Source organism: Marmota monax, unplaced genomic scaffold (assembly GCF_021218885.2).
Source record: "Marmota monax isolate L192 unplaced genomic scaffold, Marmota_monax_Labrador192_F-V1.1 WCK01_AAM20220418_F8-fsc00001, whole genome shotgun sequence".
Classification (NCBI taxonomy): Eukaryota; Metazoa; Chordata; class Mammalia; order Rodentia; family Sciuridae; genus Marmota; species Marmota monax.
This window is the reverse complement of record NW_026693777.1, coordinates 52,822,560-52,844,544: the sequence shown is the minus strand read 5'-3', so window position 1 is coordinate 52,844,544 and position 21,985 is coordinate 52,822,560. Positions and strand designations below refer to the sequence as shown.

The 21,985-nt window shown below is 39.6% G+C and overlaps 1 protein-coding gene and 1 pseudogene across 2 annotated transcripts in view; one reads left to right on the top strand and one right to left on the bottom strand.

The window, feature by feature from the left end:
- Tmod3 (tropomodulin 3) overlaps positions 1-5,469 on the bottom strand; it is a 79,212-nt gene extending 73,743 nt beyond the window's left edge. For both annotated transcript variants that reach the window (XM_046461247.2, XM_046461248.2), the window contains exon 1: positions 5,331-5,469. The gene's annotated coding sequence lies outside the window, so the exon portion shown is untranslated. The remainder of the gene's footprint in view (positions 1-5,330) is intronic.
- Positions 5,470-7,478: 2,009 nt separating this feature from the next.
- Positions 7,479-9,164, top strand: LOC124104612 (small ribosomal subunit protein uS2B-like; annotated as a pseudogene).
- The last annotated feature ends 12,821 nt before the right edge of the window (positions 9,165-21,985 follow it).

The following is a 21,985-nucleotide window of genomic DNA, read 5'->3' as shown; positions in this document are numbered from 1 at the left end:
TTTAATTTTTCATAAATAGCAAATTGGACTTGATTCTTTACAATTTTAACATGTACCTAACGGACCGTTATAAGTTCAGTGGAATTTTCTGTATCATTTTCCTCGCAATATGATTTTTTTATTTGTAATTTTAAAAGATCTGACAGAAAACTGAAAAGACACATAAATCAAATGTCAGCATGGAAGGTCAATAACAGTGACAGTGCTTTAGCCATTATCACAGCCTAGAGAATAATGCCCTCAACTAATCTAATCAAGACAATACATGCATATTATACTTTAAGAGCCACTGAACCACAAAGAATACTTGCCAGCTAATTTAATTTTTAAAAGATAATGATAACACAGCCTAAATAACAATAGCCATGTACATCAAACTGACATGGGAAACCTATTAAAAATCCTTTTCTCTCCTGGCTTATTGAAGCTGTCCCCTTCTTTTACTGGTTTCTGCCAGATATATTTTTATCTCAACTTCCTCTTACCTTCCCTATAATTTGCTCAGATCTAATTGATTTTAATATATCCAGCTCATTTCAGGTTCCAAATTAAATATACAAAATTATACTGTACTCTGTGTAGATATGTCATGTACACTAACAGTATATAGAGAAGGTAGCCTGAAGGAATAGAGAGACAATTACTAAATGGAAAAGACTGACTTCATTTGTTCCCCACCCACACAACTGGAAAAGATCTCTCCTGAATGAACACCTACCATACTTTTGTACTTCCTAGGAATAACTCCTACAAGTGCTTTGGACTATGAACAAGCACACATGCCTAACCCCAAAGAAAATAAGCTCCCAGACAGGAATCATATTATATATGTGATATAATATGAATATATATGTATTCATATTACACACACACACATTCACCAAAGACAGTGTCTGACAGATTGGGGTAAAACACAGTTGTTGAACTGGTGAAGTACTGAGTTAATATGAATTAAAACAACTGAAGGTACAAGACAAGGAGAGGGGGAAAAAGCTGAGGATACAGAAAGAAGGCAAGTGGGGCAAGAGGAGGAAAAAGGACAAAGAATGAAGAACAAAACTTTACACTGGCAACTGTCTATATCAGAGTGAATAATTTTTAAAAACTGAGTTGGAAAAGTCATGGATGTTTCTAATATCATAATTATCAGCACCAGTCTTTAAATTATCATTATAAACACCTTAAAATATCTTTAAAATTATCTCAACATTCTGATTATTCAAAATGTGGTCTTTTTTTTTTTAATTTTTAATTGTTGGTTGTTCAAAACATTACAAATTTCTTGACATATCATATTCCACACTTTGATTCAAGTGGGTTATGAACTCCCACCTTCACCCCATACACAGATTGCAGAATCACATCAGTTACACATCCATTGATTTACATATTGCCATACTAGTGTCTGTTGTGCTCCGCTGCCTTTCCCATCCTCCACCCTCCCCCCTCCCCACCTCTCTCTCTACCTCCTCCACTGTATAACCCTGAGGGTCTCATCCATTTCCATGCAATTTCCCTTCTCTCTCCCTTTCCCTCCCACCTCTCATCCCTGTTTAATGTTAATCTTCTTCTCATGCTCTTCGTCCCTACTCTGATCTTAGTTACTCTGCTTATATCAAAGAAGACATTTGGCATTTGTTTTTTAGGGATTGGCTAGCTTCACTTAGCATAATCTGCTCTAATGCCATCATCCATTTCCCTGCAAATTCTATGATTTTATCACTTTTTAATGCAGAGTAATACTCCATTGTGTATAAATGCCACATTTTTTTTATCCATTCGTCTATTGAAGGGCATCTAGGTTGGTTCCACAGTCTTGCTATTGTGAATTGTGCTGCTATGAACATCGATGTAGCAGTGTCCCTGTAGCATGCTCTTTTTAGGTCTTTAGGGAATAGACCAAGAAGGGGAATAGCTGGGTCAAATGGTGGTTCCATTCCCAGCTTTCCAAGAAATCTCCATACTGCTTTCCAAATTGGCTGCACCAATCTGCAGTCCCACCAGCAATGTACAAGTGTACCCTTTTCCCCACATCCTCGCCAGCACTTGTTGTTGTTTGACTTCATAACAGCTGCCAATCTTACTGGAGTGAGATGGTATCTTAGGGTGGTTTTGATTTGCATTTCTCTGACAGCTAGAGATGGTGAGCATTTTTTCATGTACTTGTTGATTGACTGTATGTCCTCCTCTGAGAAGTGTCTGTTCAGGTCCTTGGCCCATTTGTTGATTGGGTTGTTTGTTCTCTTATTGTCTAATTTTTTGAGTTCTTTGTATACTCTGGATATTAGGGCTCTATCTGAAGTGTGAGGAGTAAAGATTTGTTCCCAGGGTGTAGGCTCCCTATTTACCTCTCTTATTGTTTCTTTTGCTGAGAAAAAACTTTTTAGTTTGAGTAAGTCCCATTTGTTGATTCTAGTTATTAACTTTTGTGCTATGGGTGTCCTATTGAGGAATTTGGAGCCCGACCCCACCGAATGTAGATCGTAGCCAACTTTTTCTTCTATCAGACGGCGTGTCTCTGATTTGATATCAAGCTCCTTGATCCATTTTGAATTCACTTTTGTGCATGGCGAGAGAAAGGGATTCAGTTTCATTTTGTTGCATATGGATTTCCAGTTTTCCCAGCACCATTTGTTGAAGATGCTATCCTTCCTCCATTGCATGCTTTTAGCCCCTTTATCAAATATAAGATAGTTGTAGTGGTCTTTAGCAGCATCACCTATCAAATACACAGATTCTAGGGTCCCACTTTAATAGTACATGATCCTGGATGATGTATGCATTCTCAAGTTTGAAAACACCTCTCTATACCATTAAGATCCTTTCTCTTAATCAATCTGTGTTTTATTTAAGTGGGCCAAAAGATGAGAGGTAGAAAGAATCTTTTTTTTTTTTTTTTTAGCATTTCTGGGATCAAACCCAAGGCCTCATGTGTTGTATAACTGAGTTACATCCTCAGCCCCTCCAAAAACCTTTGCTTAGAGCGAAACAATAATTGTAATGGAGTTTGACCTATATGTATTTAACTTCAGGTGAAGTTATGAATTACAGAGTAATGGGCCTATTGGTCTACCACAAAGATTAAAGAAAATGAACAGTAGGTTAATAGCATCCTCAAGAACTCAAATTTTGTTCTGTCATGCCTAGTACAGGGCTTGGAATGATATATGTGGCCAATGTTTCCTGAATTAATAAAATAAATGATTTTTAAAAAAATCTAAAAAGGCCAGGATGGGCTGGACTTGGTGGTGCATGCCTATAACCTCAGCAGCTCAGGAGGCTAAGACAGGATAATGGCAAGTTTGAAGTCATCCTCTAATATTTGGTGAGGCCCTAAGTAACTTAGTGAGGACCAGTCTCAAGGTAAAAAACAAAAAGGGCTGGGAATGTAGCTCAATGGTAAAGCGCTCGTGGGTTAAATTCTTGGTTAAAAAATAATAATAAAACAAAAACAAAAACCTGGGGATAATTGTAGGGTCATATGGACCATCAAACTCATTTTAAAGATGAACAAGCTGGGTGTGGTGGGGCAGGCCTGTAATCCCAGCAGACTGGGAGGCTGAGGTGGGAGGATCATAAGTCCAAAATCAGCCTCCGCAATTTAGTAAAACCCTAAACAATTTGGCCAGACCCTTTGTCAAAATAATTTTTTTTTTTTTTAGAAAAAGGGGGGTGGAGTGGGGATGTTAGCTCAGTGGTTGAGCACCCTGGGTTCAAACCCTAGTACCAAAATAAATAAATAAATAAAGAAGAACAAGCTAGAAATCCTGAGGAGTGCTAAAGCAAGAAAGCTACGAGAAGGGCTTGGGGTTGTGGCTCAGCAGTAGAGCGCTTGCCTAGCACCCAGGCCCTGGGTTCGATACTCAGAACCACATAAAAATAAATAAATAAAATAAAAGTATTGTGTCTAACTACAACTAAAAAATAAATATTAACAACAACAAAAAAAGCTAGAATGTACAGGAACTCACATTTTAATTCCCTTTTTGTTCCTCTGAAAGGACTGTTAGGGGATTCTAATTATTTTAATGACTGTGGGCTCTTAAAGAAGTGACAGGGTAAAAGGTGCTTAGGCTCCCAACTAGGTGGCACAAGCCCATAAGAGACTGGGAAGGCTGAGGCTGGAGGATATCAAGTTCAAAATCAACCTGGGCAATTTGGTGAGACCCAGTCTCAAAATAGAAACTAAAAAAAGGCTGGGTATGTAACTTAGTAGTAGAATGCCCCTGGATTCAATCTCCAGTATGCGTGTATTGGCAGGGCTAGGTTAGTGGGATTAGAAAGAAGAAACTAACAAAAGTGAGCCGGGGCAAAACTTTTTCCAAGACTAATATAAATTTTTGATAGGCCAATTCATTAATCAATTTAATCTGCCAAAAAATTAATCTGAAGGGTTCTCAGAATAAGAAACACGAGCTGCACGAAAACGTTACAATCCAAAGGAGACTGCACATAAGTAATTTAAATCTCCACAGGTTTATTTCCTGTTTAAATGTGACTTCCTAAGTTTTACTGCATGACTTTTGATTTTAAGAAAAGACAAGAGCAAGTTGAAACGCTATTTTTAACTAAACATTAAAAAAAAAAAAAAGGAAAGAAATTAGGAGGAAAAAAAGACATTGCGGCTGTTTCCCATTTCTGTTTGTAATCAGAATGCAGGCTTGCGGAAGAAATACACCAACTTCTGTAAGCAAAAATATAACGTTTCAGTCACGTCCTCAAAACAAACCAGCACACGAACTTCACAGCCGGACCCAGCTGTGCTGCACGAGAGCCAAGAATTTATTCTAAGACAGAACAGATCAAAACTATGAATGCAAGACGAGCCAGATTTCAATCACAAAAGGGTGTGCCCCAAGTCTGTATGATTTTTGTTTTTCCTCCTACTTTCAACAAGCAGAAGTCTTTGAAGGAGTCTTGGAGAGAAAACCCTTTAAATTTCTAGTCCCCAAGTCTCTCCCGGATGGAGAGGGGTGGGGGGGAAGCACCGTGGGGCTCAAGAGCGTCACCGAGTGGCCAGCGACGGCTCCGCGGGAGAAGGGGCAGGTCCCCAACCGGAGGAGGCCGAGCCCGGAGTGATTCATCAGCTACTCGGGCTTCGCGCGCCTCAACCCGCGGGCGACGCCCAGCGCACCCCAGGACCCTACAGCGGTCAGTTGGTTCGAAGCAGCCCCCAGCGTCCCTCTGCTCCCCGAAAGGGGTACGTAGGAAAGGAAACTGGAGACCGGCGACTGGGAAACACAACCTTTCCCCCTTCAGCCACCATGGCCGGTGCGACTCCCTGCCGCGCCCGCAGACGGACTTCCTGGAAAGCACCGGGCTAGGCTTACCTGACAGGCGTCCGCTGGAGCTGTCAACCTCCTTCACGGACCCGCGGGAACTGCCTCCGCACGCCGCTGTTGTATTCTCTGCAGCCGCCAGTCGGCCTGCGCTTGACTCGGAGGGAGTTGCCGGACCCACCCGCCCACTGCTCCCCCAACTCGACCGCGCTGTCGGTGCGGCTGGTTCCCCTCCGCCAGCGACACGCGTGCGCACTCCTGGTTCGCAGAGCATCCTGGGAATTGTAGTTCAAGCGAGAAGGGCGAGGCTCTGCTTAGACCCTGGTCTTTACAATGGGTCAGAGCGTTGGAAACCGCTGTGGATACCAAAGCGTAGTCCGGTGTGAGACAATGCTTTCCTTTCGTGGAAGTACCAACTCTCGACCCTCTGGAAGCTAGAAACCGCATCTAGAGGCTTTTTTGGTAATAGATTCCCTTTTCACTTTGACCTTTCATAAGGAGGCACTCATGGCAGGGCTTCTGTTGTACCCTTGGTTACTAATGCAAGAACTTGACATCAGTTCTTTAAACTTGTCATGAAAGACTGATAGAAAAGTAAAAAAAAAAAAAACAAATAGAAGGTGAGGCCCTAAAGGGTCATAAGTCTGGTCATCTCAAGGGCGTGGTCTCCCTTAGACATGCAAATAATATCCTTAGACATGCAAATAATGTCGCAGCTGTGACCACTATCTTCCTAGGCAGTTTCTGCCCCATCCCATCCTCCCATTCCAGCTTCAAATTCTACACCAGGCAGTGGAGTTGGGCTGAAGCAACAGTTCATAGTAGAGGATTGGGGCGGATTACATCTACTTCAGGAGTAGACAATCCCCAAAAGTAATGCTCAGTTTCCATACACCTTTCAAGAATGCAGTCAACGAAGATGAGGACTGAAGTGCCTGCTGCAGGTACATTTCAGCTACACCCAGTGTACGGGAGCTACCTAATGGTTAAATCTCTTCCTGGCATCTACTTCTCCTCAGAGCAGGGTTTACCCTGGGTTAAGTAAACACTTTGGAATTTCATGCAGTTGGCATCCACTAATTCCAATAATGAAGATCCCTGATGATTTGGGTTTTTAAGAAAAAAACCTTGTAGTAAATACTCATAGAAGACTTGATGTTCAATTTTGTAGCCATAGATCTTATATTCTATAACATCTTAATATGAATCAGTTTTTTAAACATTCCTGGAGATAATAGCTTTCTGAAAGTAATTTCCTACAGAGTTCAGGTTCACCTAATATTTATTGAATACTTAACAGATACCAAGCAGGGTACCAGTATCTATAGCATCTCATTGAATCCTCAAAACTATCCTACAAAGAATAAATTAGTATCCTCCATTTCTACAAATGGGAAAACTAACTCAAAAAAGTTAAATAATTTCTAAAAAAATCACATAGCCAATAATTAACTGTAGATCCAGAAATGAAGCACAAGTATTCTGACTTAAATTCTAGCATGCCTTGTACTGCTGGTTAGACTGATGTGTCTCTTAAATCTCACCAAATTGTTTTAAATAAGATAATATGTGACCACATTCAAGAAACATGAAAAAAAATTCTCGAATACATTTCGGGGAAAATGGTACTCTGTGTGGATGTGATGAATGTTTGAATTCCCTTGATAGTTCTAGGTTTGATTCAAACTTATTCTGGTTTACCAGCAAGTCTGCTATAAATTCCTACTACAGGTTTGGGACACCACTCCTGGGGAAACTGACAAAATGAAGAGTTGTAAGAAGCAAAGCAGCTGGTCATGGTGGTACACACCTGTAATCCTAGCAATTGGGGAGGCTGATGCAGGAGGATTGCAAGCTCAAGGCCAGCCTCAGCAATTTTGTGAGGTCCTAAGCAACTTAAAATAAAAAATAAAAAGGACTGGGGATATAGCTTAGTGGTAGAGCACCCCTGGATTCAATCCCCAGTATCCTCCCTCAAATACACATACACACACACACACACACACATACACACGAAGAAGCAGCAAAGCAGAGGCCCTTGGCATCCTGATTTGGTTTATTCTAAGAAGAGCTTCCCTCTACAATATGACTTCTTTTGCTTCGCTCTTTGATCAGAGGATTTTTTTTTTTTGGTGGGGGGTACTGGGGATTGTACTATGTTGCCCACTGTTTTTTTTTTTTTTAAATACATGACAGCCGTGGAAAGCATTACAATTCTTATTACACATATAGGGCACAATTTTTCATATCTCTGTATATAAAGTATGTTCACGCCAATTTATGTCTTTATACATGTACTTTGTTGTTTTTTTTCCATTACAATTCTTAATACACATATATTCCACAATTTTTCGTATCTCTGTTTGTATATAAAGTATGTTGACACCCTATTTAAGTCTTCATACATGTACTTTGTATAATGATGACCATCACATTCCACCATCCTTGCTAATCCCCTACCACCTCCCTTTCCCTCCCACCCCTCTTCCCTATCTAGAATTCATCTATTCCTCCCATGCTCTCCCTCCCTACCCCACTATGAGTCAACCTCCTTATATCAGAGAAAACATTCTTGCCCACTGTTAACTATAGTTAGAAAATACAACTCTTGAAGAAGAAAAGGAAAAACCTGAATTTTTATTTACACAAATAAGTGGTAAGACTACTAAATGCCATTGATACATTAAAAAACTGTTCCCAAATATTTGCTTTCTCGAGGAACTGGCATCTCTACCCACTGCTATGTGGCTTGCAGCACTGCCCTTTTTGGCATTTTCAGGCTTGGCTGACCTAATGATAGGTTTTTCCTTCCCTCTTTTAAACAAATGTCTTATTATAATCTCAAACCTTGCTTTAGCCACTGAAATGTAAGTGGAGGTGACAGTAGGATCATTCTGAGTAGAAGCTTTAAGAATGATTGCTGGTCTTTTTGTGCTACCCAGGAAGAGGTCCCTCTGGTGGCATTGCTCTTGATTCCCATTATAACTTAAAGGGACACTGTCACAATGTCTGGAGCCCTTGACATCCTGCAAATGAAAGAGGAGGATATCCTCAAATTCCTTGCATTTCCAGATGGAAGAGTATATATTCTAAAAAAGAAAATCAATGGCATATACTTCATAAGTCTGAAGAAGACCTGGGAGAAGCTTTTACTGGCACCTTATGCCATTGTTGCCATTGAAAACCTGCTGACATCAGTGTCGTATCCTCCAGGAATAATGGCCCGCTGGCTGTGCTGAGTTTGCCACTGCAACTCCTATTGGTGCTTCACTCCTGGAACTGCACTAATCAGATCCAGACAGCCTTGTGGAATCCACATATTCTGATAGTTACTGATTCTAGGGCCTACCACCAGCTTCTCACAGAACATCTTATGTCAACCTGCCTATCATTGCTCTGAATGGACAGATTCTCCTCCATATTTTGTGGACATTGCCATTCTGCACAATAACAAGGGTGCTGACTCTGTGGTCTGATGTGGTGGATGCTGGCCCAAGAAGTTCTGCTCACATGTGACAACATCCTCAATGAACACCCATGGGAGGTCATGCCTGATCTGTACTTGTACAGAAATCCTGAAGAGATTGAAAAGGGCGAGCAAGCCACTGCTGAAAAAGCTGTGACTAAGGAGGAATTACATGGTACACGGACAACTTCGGCTCCTGAGTTCACTGATGCCCAACCTGAGGTCACAGACTGGTCTGGAGGCATGCAAGGTGCCCTTTGTGCCTAGTCAGCAGTTCTCTGCTGAAGACCTGAGCACCAAGCTAGTCCACAGCTCCTACTGTTTGGGACATGAAGTGGGTAAGAACCACCACCAAGTGGACTTGAGCTGTTCTTCTTCAGACACTTAAGCAAAATGGAAATAAGGGTATGGAAAATAAACACCAGTTTCTAAAAAAATAAAAAAAAGTAATTACTGTTTCTCACTAGGGTACCTATTCTTTCCCTACACTAAGAGATAAAACATGTTCTCAGCAGAGGCTGGACCTTCTGCCCGAGTCCTAGAATAAGAAGACATGTGAGTCAAAGCTTCAACCAAATACAGGAGTTAACCTTATAATGTAAGAAAAAGCCATTGGAAATTAGGTTTGTTTGTTACCTACTTTACTTCTGCAGTGCCTGATCAAAGAATGATAATACTCTGAAATATAAGTGGTATGGTATCCACTTCTGCACTTCTCACATCAAGTAATGGAAAACAGTTTTCAATATACAAAAGAGAATATCTGAAACCTTTAGGTAAAATATTTGAATAAGAACAGAGCATGGTTCTTAGTTGTGTTAAACAACTTTTTGTTAAGGTGACTAAAATACCTGAGCAAAACAACTTAAAGGAGAAAAGATTTACTTTGGCTCACAATTCAGAGGTTTCAGTCCATGGTCAGCTGGCTCCTTTGCTTTGGGCCTAAGAAGAGGCAGAATATCATGGAGGAAAGCTGCTTCATGGCAGCCAAGAAATGTGTGTGTGTGTGTGTGTAGGGAGCAGACAGAGACAGAGAGACAGAGAAGGGGAGGAGAGGAGCCTGGGGACAAGACACCAAAAGATAAAATTCCTTCAATTAGGTCCCACCTCCTATAGTTTCCACTACCTCTCCATAGTCCATTCTGCTGGGATGGATAATCCTTTGATGAGGTCAGTGTCCACAGGAGTCAGTCACCTCCTAAAAGCCCCAGCTCTGACCATTGCTGCATTGGGGCCTAAACCTTCAACATATGAGCCTTTGGGGACATTCCATATCCAAATCATAGCATGGTTTACAGGGTTTCCTTAAGTGAAAGTGATTGATAGATAAAATGACACTTAACAGGGTTTCCTTAAGTGAAAGTGATTGATAGATAAAATGACACTTAACTCTACCTAATGTATTTCAAGCCCTAAGTAGTGTTATGTTAAAGCTGCCAGCCAGTGTAACTCATAAAGCATGTGTCACACTGAATCATCATACGCAAATTAATGCCAGTGGCAATTTTCTTGTTATCAAATGGTTCCTTCAGGAAATAGTGTCCTTGTTATACTATGTTTCTTTTTTGTTGTTGTTATTTGTAAAAACATGTATTTTTGTATTTTATAGGACAGTTGAGAACACTCAAGCTGTAGACATAAACTTGAAATTAAATGGTAAAGGTTTTATTATGGGGACTTGGAGTTGAAGAGAAAGGTTGGCTAAGACACCATGTCTGGGTACACAATTTTATAGAAAGAGTTCAAGCAATTTTTGTGACCTGAAATGCCCTTCTCCATCACCCCATCTCTGCCTGTTAAATGCCTCCTTGTGTTTCACGTTCAACTCAAATGTTTATTTCTTCTTCAAATTTCCCTAAGCCATCAGCTGGAATTAATTTTGCCTTTTTGCATATTTTATACCCCAGTATGCCTCTTCTAGAGATGCACTTAATTCACCCTTCAGCCAAATGCCAAAGGGCTGAGAATCAAAAGCACTCCAGCTGAAGCTAACACTGATGACAAATATCACTACCAAAGAATGAACTTCTAGGAGACACAAATAAACCTAAAATGTTGGGCTGGGTATATAACTCAGTTGGTAGAGTGTTTGACTTGCATGTACTATGGCATGGATTCAATCCCCAGACCACACACACACCAAAAAAAAAACCCTAAAATGTTGTTTTGCAAAGATATTAATTTTTATTTTAATATCATTAAAATATTATTGCTAAAAAAATTAACACTTTGTATAGAAACAATAATTTCCTAGAACCACCTGCTGTTAGACTCTCCTGGAGTCACCATAAAGAGCCTAATTTCAGCCAAGGAGAATACATGAACATGACTCATGTTCTAAATGGAATGAAATAAGAATTAAGTTCAGGTTTTAAAATAGTAAATACTAGATAAACCAGATATTTCCAGAAAGACCAGTGTTATAATATGATGTGACCTCTTCTTCCTTGTATGACTTACATTTTTATAAACATTGATTGGTTCAAAAGGATACGCTACTCTTCCTGAGTTATCTAGTTAATATAGCCCCTCTTTATGTTTGTAATGATGATGAATTTATTTCCCTATTTACTTACCTAATGAAGAAATTTCTTTTTTCCTTCTGGTGTTGGTTAGGGATCAATTTCAGGGCCTTGTGCATACTAGTAGCAGATTTTTTGCCAAATACCAAGACTCTGTCTAATGTTACTTAAGATAGAGACAGTCAGGTGTGGTAGTGCATGCCTATAATCCCAGCAACCTGGGAGGCTGAGGAGGCAGATCACAAGTTCAAGAGCAGCCTCAGCAATTTAGTGAGACCCTGTCTCATAGTAAAATGGAAAAAGGGCTGGGAATGTTGAACCCAGGGCACCCCTGGGTTCAATCCCTATCACTGGAAATTAAAAAAAGAGAGATAGCTTTTAGACAAACACATTCTACTTATTTACATTAAGTTTTTAGTCAGCTAAAATACCAAAGTCTTTATCCACTCAGATGGAATTAAGGGATATTAATATTATAGTTTGGGAGTATTTGGGGGAGAAGGGTATTTTCAGGGTCCTTTTTTTTTTTTTTTGGTACTGCAGATTGAACCAGGGATGCTTTACCATCGAGCTCTTTTTATTTCTTATTTTGAAGACAACATATCACTAAATTGCTTAAGGCCTTGCTAAATTGCTGAGGCTGGTTTCAAAGGCTCCTCCTGCCTCAGCCTCCCAAGTCATTGGGATTATAGGCATTTGTTTGATTTAAAAGTATAAAATGATGGGACTGGGTTATATAGCTCAGTGGTAGAGTGTTAGCCTAGCTTGGTTGAAGCCCTGGGTTCAATCCCAGCACTGAAAAAAGAAACACACACACACACACACACACACACACATAACTAGAAGATGGATTTATGACCTTTTCTTTATTTGTTCTTTTTATATAAATATGACAGTAGAGTGTATTATAATATCAAGGTACTATGACTTCTTTTTTTTAGAGAGAGAGAATTTTTTAATATTTATTTTTTAGTTTTCAGTGGACACAACATCTTTATTTTATTTTTATGTGGTGCTGAGGATCGAACCCAGCACCCCGCGCATGCCAGGTGAGCGTGCTACCGCTTGAGCCACATCCCCAGCCCCACTATGACTTCTTACATTTTAGTTTGTCCAAATATTTTGGAACCTATCAAAGTATTTCTTGTTCATCTCAGTGTCAGCATCACATACAAATAGCTGATACACTGCTAATCAAGACATGTCCAGATAAGAGTCCAGTGGTGGCTACTAAGTCCTTCTAGTTGAAATTTTCACATTTATCATCATTTACTTGCAATAAAGAGTTAAAAAAAAAAAGGGCTGTGGATGTGGCTCAGTGGTTGAGCACTTGCCTCGCATGCGTGAGGCACTGGGTTTGATCCTCAGCACCACATACAAAAAATAAATAAATAAAATAAAGATACTGTGTCCATCTACAACTAAAAAAATATTTTAAAAAAAGAGTTAAAAAAAAGATTGTTTAGTCATCTAACAACTGAGGTACATTCTCATGCAGCCATTATTCCTCAAGGATGCTGAGACTGCCAAATGTTTTTTGCTGAAATCCAAAAATAGTGTGTTCTTTTTATCTTACTCTCAAGATTTCCTGTTATTTATTTTAAATGAACTTATGCTAGCTGTTAGAGATCACTGCTTCACTCCCATATACTTACAAATTACTAAAGTGGTTAATACACTATTTTGAAATTTTGCTCAGAATTAATAAATCTAGTAGTCTATAATCTGTAGAGTCCCCTCCCCACTTCCACCCCTTTTGTGTCATATACCTGTGTGATTTTCTGACATCATCCATTGCCTAGTTCAGTCTCATTTAATCACACATATATCTGGATCCTTCTGAAGTCCTGGTGTTAGGGAACAGACAAATGAGAATGGTGAGAACACAAGGTTAAGAGAATAATTCTGGGGGCTGGGGATGTGGCTCAAGCGGTAGCGTGCTCGCCTGTCATGCATGCGGCCCGGGTTTGATCTTCAGCACCACATACAAAGATGCTGTGTCCGCTGAAAAGTAAAAAAAAAAAATATATTAAAATTCTCTCTCTCTCTCTCTAAAAAAAAAAAAGAGAGAGAGAGAATAATTCTGTAAAATGGGTCCACTGTGCTAACCCTCACATGCTTTCTTTTTCAAGAAGCAATTCACCTGCAGCCCTGCCTGGCCTAAGTGGATGGGATATGTCACATTCCTCAGCAATCTATCTGGTAGGTGCAGGAGAAATCTAGGCCCCAGATAATGTCGGTGGGAGGAACCCAAAAGACTTTTGTGACCAGATCCTGAAACTCTGGGAGATAAGGATAGATCCTCCTAACCATAAAATCTGTAAGAATGTATGGTTAAGAATCCAATTAGAGGGGCTGGGATTGTGGCTCAATGGTAGAGCACTTGCCTAGCATGTGTGAGGCACTGGGTTGATTCTCAGCACTGCATATAAATAAATAAAATAAAGATCTATTGACAATTAAAAAATATTTTTAAAAAATTCAACCAAAGCCAGGCACAGTGGCTCACACCTGTAATCCCAGTGGCTTGGGAGGCTGAGGAGGATCTTAAGTTAGAGGCCAGCCTCAGCAACTTAGCAAGGCCCTAAGCAACTCAGTGAGACTCTGTCTCTAAATAAACTATAAAAAAGGGCTGGGGATGTGGCTCAGTAGTGAAGTGCCCATGAGTTCAATTGCTGGTACCAAAAAGAATCCAATTAGAACTGGTCAGTATGGGCCAAGGTGACCTAGAGTTGCCATGGCAGTGGGTAGTTGAAAGTCTGATGTTACCCTGTTGTCAGTCAAAAGTCAAGAGATGGACCTAGGCAGGACTCTCTGGAAGATTCTCTGGTATCATCCCCAATAAAATTGGGGAAGCATGCTGTCACTCTCCTCTCTGAGAAGACCCACTCACTCCTTGAAAGCATGTCCTTTCCCTTTTCCTATCTCGTCAATAAACTCATGCTAGCTGTTAGAGATCACTGCTTCACTCCCATATACTTACAAATTACTAAAGTGGTTAATACACTATTTTGAAATTTTGACATATCTGAAATCTTTCTGACTTGGTTGCAAGAATTAGGGTTTGGAGTGTGTGTGGGTGGTGCCTTCGGACCTCCTCAGTTTCTCCAAAGGCTCCAGCTCTGTAACACTGGGATGTTTGCTAAAAGATGTGGGAATCTGATTGATCCTGTTCCCAGACTGGTAGGACTGGACAGTGGATTGGTAGCCAGGGTGGACAAGGAGGGGCACCACTTCTTATAGCCATAGAAAAAGGCTGAGCTATCAAAGTGAGAGAGCCAGCCATTACAGTAGAGTCAAATCTGAAAGTAAAAGAGTTACTTCAGAGGGCAGACTGCCAAATCCAAAAGAGGGTACCCAGAGAACAGAGCAAGCACAAACAAGTTCAAGCATCGGGGAGGTAAGGAGGAGCTGAATTAAATGAAAGGGTGGGTCAAGAGCAACTCCTGAGTCAGCTCTATCTTGTTTGTATTTAATTCTCAGAGTGATGAGGGAGGTCCTATTTGCCAGAAAGGGATGGGCAGTGGAAATAAAAGAATGAATAAGATTCATTTGATCCTATTTAAATTCTTGACATTGTCAGCATAAAATGGAGTATTGGGTTGTCGTTATTTATTTGGGCTAGAATTTAGGAAAGTAATACCTAAGTGCTTCCTACATGCTAGGCACCATTCAGTGTGTTTTTGCATGAATCCTCCTCACAATAGTACTGCAGTGATGTAGTACTATAATTGTTTCTATTTTACAGACTGAGGCTAGTTAATTTGTATAAATTCAAAATAACTAATGGAAGTGAGATTGGAACCAGGCAAGTGTGACCCCCTAGTGCATACTTGTAATCTCTATTCATTACAACGTCATAGACAGAAAAGGAGAATCATTTATAATATAGAAATATATTTCCTTGTCCAAGAGAAGGTGTAAAACAGCAAATATAGAAATTAGAACTAAGTCCTCTACGTCTTAGACCCCATCATTAGCCTAAATGGTGAAATTTAGAGATAAAAAATGGGAACATAGGGGTGTAACTCAGTGGTAAAGCATTTCCTAGTGTTTCTGAAAGTCAGGACAGAGTTCAGGAGAGAGGCAGGAAGTGCAGTGTTTCCTGTTTTTCCAGGTCAAGACTTTACTACATAACTTTATTATTTTAGTGTTCAGTGTTAGAAATTCCCAGGAGAGGTTCAAAACACACACACACACACACACACACACACACGTCTCTGTATTCCTGTTCCTATTTGTTCTAACAAATTTTAACTGGAAATACATGCATTTTTGTTTTGATAACACATTCCCATTTCTCTTTCTAGCTGCTGGTGGCTGTCTACTTCTCATCTTCTTCATATTAAGGCACTTTACAGTTATTTTTGTAAATGTGCTCATCTAATGTAAGAGCACAATGCCAATCACTTATTTTTAAAAGACGCTGTCTAAAAATCTGCCAGATAAAACCACTCTTTACTTTCACTTTTAAAATTAAGTTTATTATTTCCCAGTGTTCTTTACATTTGCATTTAGAACCATCATTCCAGACACAAATGAATACATTACATCTTCAAAAGCAGAAAGATGTTGGTTAATTAAAACAGTTTACATTTACCTTAGCATTAGTCTGGCTGGTAATTCCAAAGGGCCAAAAATTGCACCTATTGGACCAACTAGGGTCCTAATTATCAGGAAAAAAGTATTTTACACTTCATACATTTTGCTTTATTTCACATTTTCTTTCCACATGATATTCAATTTCACATTTAAAATGCAAATTAGTCTTTTATTTCCTTAATGAACATAACCAATTGTCTAGCTTTGATCGTAAAGTTTCAAAAGAAAAATGAAACCATGTGGATTTTCCAATAATTGCTTAGCCAAATAGCTGTTGCCAATATAAATTTAAACACTTTACAAAAGTATTAGTTCCTTTGTACTCTTCAAAACAATACATATAACAATACACTTAAGGTCACACAATATACAGGCATCTGATCGGGTAAGATATTACAGATCAGTGGCATGCAAATATTTTACATTTTTAAATGCAATGAAAAAATGCAGTTTATTCATTTTCTGGGAAAAATGAAATAAGATAAAGGCTTAATTAAAATATAAATATTATTTTCCATGGTTATAGAGGCTTTTTTCCTTAAAAAGAAAGTGACATAGATAAGAATTTTAAGTCAGAATAATTTCTTAACTAAAGATTGTCACTGGCAACATTTGGTAATAAAATAAAATTACCTCAAAAAACAAACACATTTTCTATCCATTTGACCATATGGCCAATTCCTATCTATCCACATTTAGATTATTCATAGAAGTTTTAAATCCTGGGCCAGTTTCTCTTAATGCACAGTGCATATTTGATTGGCTTCTCTCTGTTACCCAGTGTGCACTCAGAAAAACAAACACAAATTTTAAATCAAAGCCTACAAAAAACATGCAGTGTTTACTGTGTTTTCTTCTTTGCATTTCCTCCTCTACTTTCCCACTGATTCTGAGGAGGAAAACGTTATTTTAAAATTTCCTTTCTGGTTTTCTTGCCTTTGAAATTTTTTTTTTCTTTTTTTCTTTTGCAGTACTGGGGATTGAACCTGCATAGGCTAAGCAAGCGGTCTACCACCAACCTATATCCCCGGCCCTAAAATATTCTTTCTGAAAAGACTGTACATCTAGAACCATTCTGAAGACAATAGCAGAAGAGGAACAAATAATTGTCTGCAGAATGTTCACATCTGTTCCTTTGCACAAAGTCTTCTAGAGAGAAACAGAGCTGCAGTGGAGGCACTATCCACCCACATGCAGACTCAAAGGAAATGATTTAAAATAATGGGGTTGTAAAGTTTTCGAGCTGGAAGGGACCCTCGAGAGCATCTAGTTCACTCACTTCATTTTACAGATGGAATGAAGACAAGATAGATGGAGAGTGTTGCCCAAAGTCACATACAGCTGACATGCAAATCAGTGTTGTTTTCAAAAAAAATATCACATGGTTGCAAATGTAGCATGACTCTTGTGGGACTGGAGGACAATTACAAGCAACATTTATTAAGCACCTACTGTGTACAAGGCACCTTACCAGATGGTACTAAAGATACAAAGATTGATGAAACACAGTCCCTGCCTCCAAGTGCTCATGAAAGCCCTGTGAGGCCATGCTTTAATCACTTTCTTAGCAAAAATAATACTGACCAGGGCTAAGGTTGCTGGTGATAGGTAACTGCTGCCCCATAGAGCTGATCTCATAACAGGTGGCATTTTCTCCCCTTCATGATCAGAGTTATTGCCTGTTACACAACTGCTAGGCATGAAAATTCTTGGAGCTCTAAGGACAATTTTCTCTCCTAGGCCACTAGTGACACCTTTTAAGTTTTAGCCTCCCCTGCTCCCAGTAGTGACAGGAAGGTAGGAGTGCCCAAGGCCCTTCCCTCACTTCCTAGTCATTGTTTCCTTCCCCCTTGTGTCCAGCCTTGGGCCCTCTGCAAGGATTGTGACCATTTTCCAAGGCAGTGTCAAAGTGACCTAGGAAATTGCCTTATCACATACATTATGCATATATAACACCCACCACCACTACTGACCATCTGTCTCACCTCTGTGTTCAAAGTAAAATAGTTCTAGTCCCCTCCATCACACTCATGCTTCAATTCCCTCTACTCCAAAAGATGTGGAAGATGTTGGTCAGAATCAGATTCAAGAAGCAGTGGACATTAATGATTTGATAATAAAAATGATCTCCCACTTCTGTATAGCACTTTCCAGTTTTATAGTGTTTTCATCCAATTATCTGATTATATTCTCACCACAATTCTGTGAGGTAGTTAGTGAAGATATTATTTCCATTTTATAGCTAATGAGACTTAGGCTTGAGAAACAAAGTGGCTTGCCTAAAGTCTCCCAGCTAAGAAAGCATGAAGCCAAGTGACTAGGTTTCTTGACTCCAAATCCAGTGCTCTTCCCCCTATATAGTCTATAATTGGCAGGCAATTAAATGAATTGCCCATGATCATATACCTGCTAAGTGTTGGTGATAGGATTAGGATTCAGTCTTGAAATCTGTTAATATGATGCCCTTTCACCATACCAACCAGCTGAGCCAATGTGCTCAGAATAACTACCATGGAAGATATCAGAGAAAAATCTGGCTAGCTGATTAATATTTTCTACCTAAGTCTTCAGCCTTCTCCTTTACTGTCTCCCAAGTCAGCAACGTATCCCAAACTGGCATAAGCATAAAACTCTGATACACATACTGTTATTAGCACAGTACCCAGAGTCATATTACACATTTAAAACTTCCAACTGATTTTTCCATGATTGCTGTTACAGGCAGATGGGAAAGAGGTAAGCTGGGCAGAGCTCTGTGTAGCCATTAAACAGATTTAAATCTTTAACTCCCATCCTGTTTCCCCCCTTAGCCAGCACCTCCACTTTTCTAAACTCCTGAACCACAAGGTAAAATCAATCAGATCTAGAATTGGGGAGCAAGAAAACAGTGAATATATCTTAGAGATTCTGGGTACTTTTCTCTGTCTAGTTCCAAAAGGATGATCATGTGATTTGCATGCAGTGAGCTCAGTTGATGCTTCCAAGTGATTAACCCCTTTGCCTTTTCTTTTAGCTTTAAGGATGGAGTGAAGAGCAGGGATATTTGAAATGAGGAACCATATAGGGAAATGAGGGACAGTATAGATTTCCACTAGATTTCCTTAATTATCTGTGCATTAAAATGGAAAAGGTGATTACTTCATTAAATGAAAGGCAGAAGGAAGTTTCAGGATCATGACTTAAAACCTGACTCCAGAAACAATTCTTCTCTGTCCGGTTAACATACCACAGAAGCCAGAATTCACTACTTCCTGTTGCCTCCCCTATTTCTGGTGATGCTAAGACTTGAACTAAAGATGGTTTCTACTTTGCAAAAAAGCACTCCTGTCTACTCTACAAACCATAAAACACATATAAAATTATGTCAATCCAGAATTCTCCCTCCACCCCTGCCCTGGGTACTGGGTTCCACTAAACCGAGGAGCACACAACCACTGAGCTACATTCCCAGCCCTTTTTATTTATTTATAACTTTGAGATAAGTTGCGAGACTAGTCTCAAACTTGTGATCCTTCTGCCTTAGCCTCTCGAATTGCTAGGATTACAGGTGTGTGCCACCACACCTGGCTCACTCAGTTCAGGATTCTTGTTTCCTCTGTCTCCTTCACAGTATCTAGGAGAAGGCTGAGCACATCATATCCATGAAAAAGGAAATACCTGCAAATGCTTTTATAAATTCCAAAGGACTATCTTAATTTGAAAGCATGCTGATGCTTCACACTGGTTTTAAGTTTTGAGCATCAAAAATGTTCTCATGGCAGTTATTTAGAGGACAGTGGTTTCCCCAATGCTGGTGTCCTACCAGGGTTTCCATGTGGAAAAGAAGTAGCTGTTCTATTGGTCTGGTGTGCCCGTCTTCCTTCAGGAAAACTGATTTGAGGAGTACAGGCATTGGGATGATTTCTGAGTTTTTAAATGGAGATGGGCTTTTATTGGAAGATGAACTGTGTGCCACAAGATGGGTGAGCTGTACATGCCCCTCTAGGCTCAGGGTATACAACCCTGAGAAGGGGAAGGGAAACAAGGCTGAGAGATAGTGTCTCCCTTCAATCAGATGAAACTAAATACCTCAATACAGTATTTGGTGATGGTTATGTACAAAACATCTACATACAACGTGCCCTACAAAGATGGAAGGAAGGGGCTTGATCACGTTGATGAGGGTGAAATGCTATACGTTTTGGCCAGATGGCAAGATCTGGTGTTGGAACAATGAAATGATTTTAGGCTTCTAATATTTATTTCCTAAGAGTCATCCTCCACACAGTTGTGAAATGTGGTGGTTGGTGACATAAACTACAAGCTCCAGGAAGTAATTTCACACTTAACCTGGGCCTGCAACAACTCTACAAAGGGCAAGGGAAGTGGAGCTGGGGAGACAGCATCTCCCTTCAATCAGTTGTCCAGATGTAGCCAAATACCTAGTTAGATATCTGACAACACACGCGTGCATACGCGCGCGCGCGCGCGCGCACACACACACACACACACATATTTATATTATGCCCTCCATAGACATAAGCAAGGGATTCAATCATGCTGATGAGGATGAAAGAGTTTGCATTGTACACTTCAGGCAGATCGGGAGATGTAGTGCTGGACTAATCACATGATTTCTAAACTCCAAAAGTTTATGTCTAAAAGTCATCTTCTACATATGCTGTGAGAGGTGTCTCAGTGATATGAACCAACAAGTCCAGGGGAGTGATTTTACACTTACATGAAACTACACAACTATAAAAGGGGAATGGAGGTGGGCCTGGGGACACATAATCTCCCTACAATCAGTTGTCCAGGTATTACCAAATATCTCAACATAATATCTAGCAAAACACATACATATAAAAATATTTTATATACACTATGTCCCATCATGATGGATAGTAAGGTATTAATTGTGTCCACTGTCATGAAAGAGCTTCCACTTACACACTTTGGGCAGATGGAAGATGAAGTCTTAGGCTAATTAAATGATTTGAAAGTCTCCCCGAAATGTATGTTTATCTTCTAATAGTTATCTTCAATATGTAAATGTTTGTGGAAATGTCAACTTTAAAGCTATTTTTATAACACAGGAAAACAATAAGACACTATTATTAGTAATAAATATTTTATCTCATAGACTCTATGATGTCACCCAACTGTTTATAAGTTAAAAAAGAGTGCTATGGTTTTGATAATGTCCTATTAGCTTACTGTAATACTATCAACAACTGTTTATACAAAAGAAATAGCCATGATCCAATTCTGACTTTTTTTCTTGCTTTTGCTGGGATTTGTCAACAACTGCTTTAGCCCATGGCCCATACTGTGGGGCTACAGGGAACATTCCACAGGATCCAAGATTTCTTAGGGGTGAAGGCAAGAAAGAGAGTAAGAAAAGGAAAAAAGCTTATTTGAGGCATGTTAGGATCTCAACACTTAAAGAGATCTGTAACCAATTCAGAGATAGGAGGAAAGATAGGTAAGGGAAATATTTTTCCTTTTGGCAACAAGGTAACCAAGTGTATGTATAAAACTCATATCCATTTCACCCTGTGGTGTGCTAATGACTGTTTACCAGCCAGCAATCTAGAGGGGGGAAAAGTCCCAGTTTGTAACATAGCACTAACTTCCAAGGTATAACAACTATTCCCACCATGGCCAATCTCAAGCTATAAGAAGTTAATGGTGATGGTGTTGGGAAGAGTCACGCAGTAGCATACTGTAGGCAGTTTTCCTATAATATAACCAACAGATGTAAGTAATCTCAAGATCATAGAAAATAGTAAAATGTGGTATTCTTGAGTATTTATTATTTTTATCTCCACCATAATTTATTTCATTTTATTTGTATGCCATTTAATTTTTAATAATGGCTCTACTGGCCTGGGAGTGTAGCACAGTAGTAGAGTACTTGCCTAGCACATGGAGGTCCTGGGTTCGATCCCCAGCACACACACACATATACACACACAAAGGATGTGCTGAACAACTAGTTTGCAAAATTATTGAAAATTTAGCAATCAGCAAGCCTGTACAAGTTGGCTCCAACATACTACACATACTACATTTAAATGCTTGAGAAGGAAGGAAAAATCTAACTGAAAGCTACCAAATAGTAGTTACTACTTTTT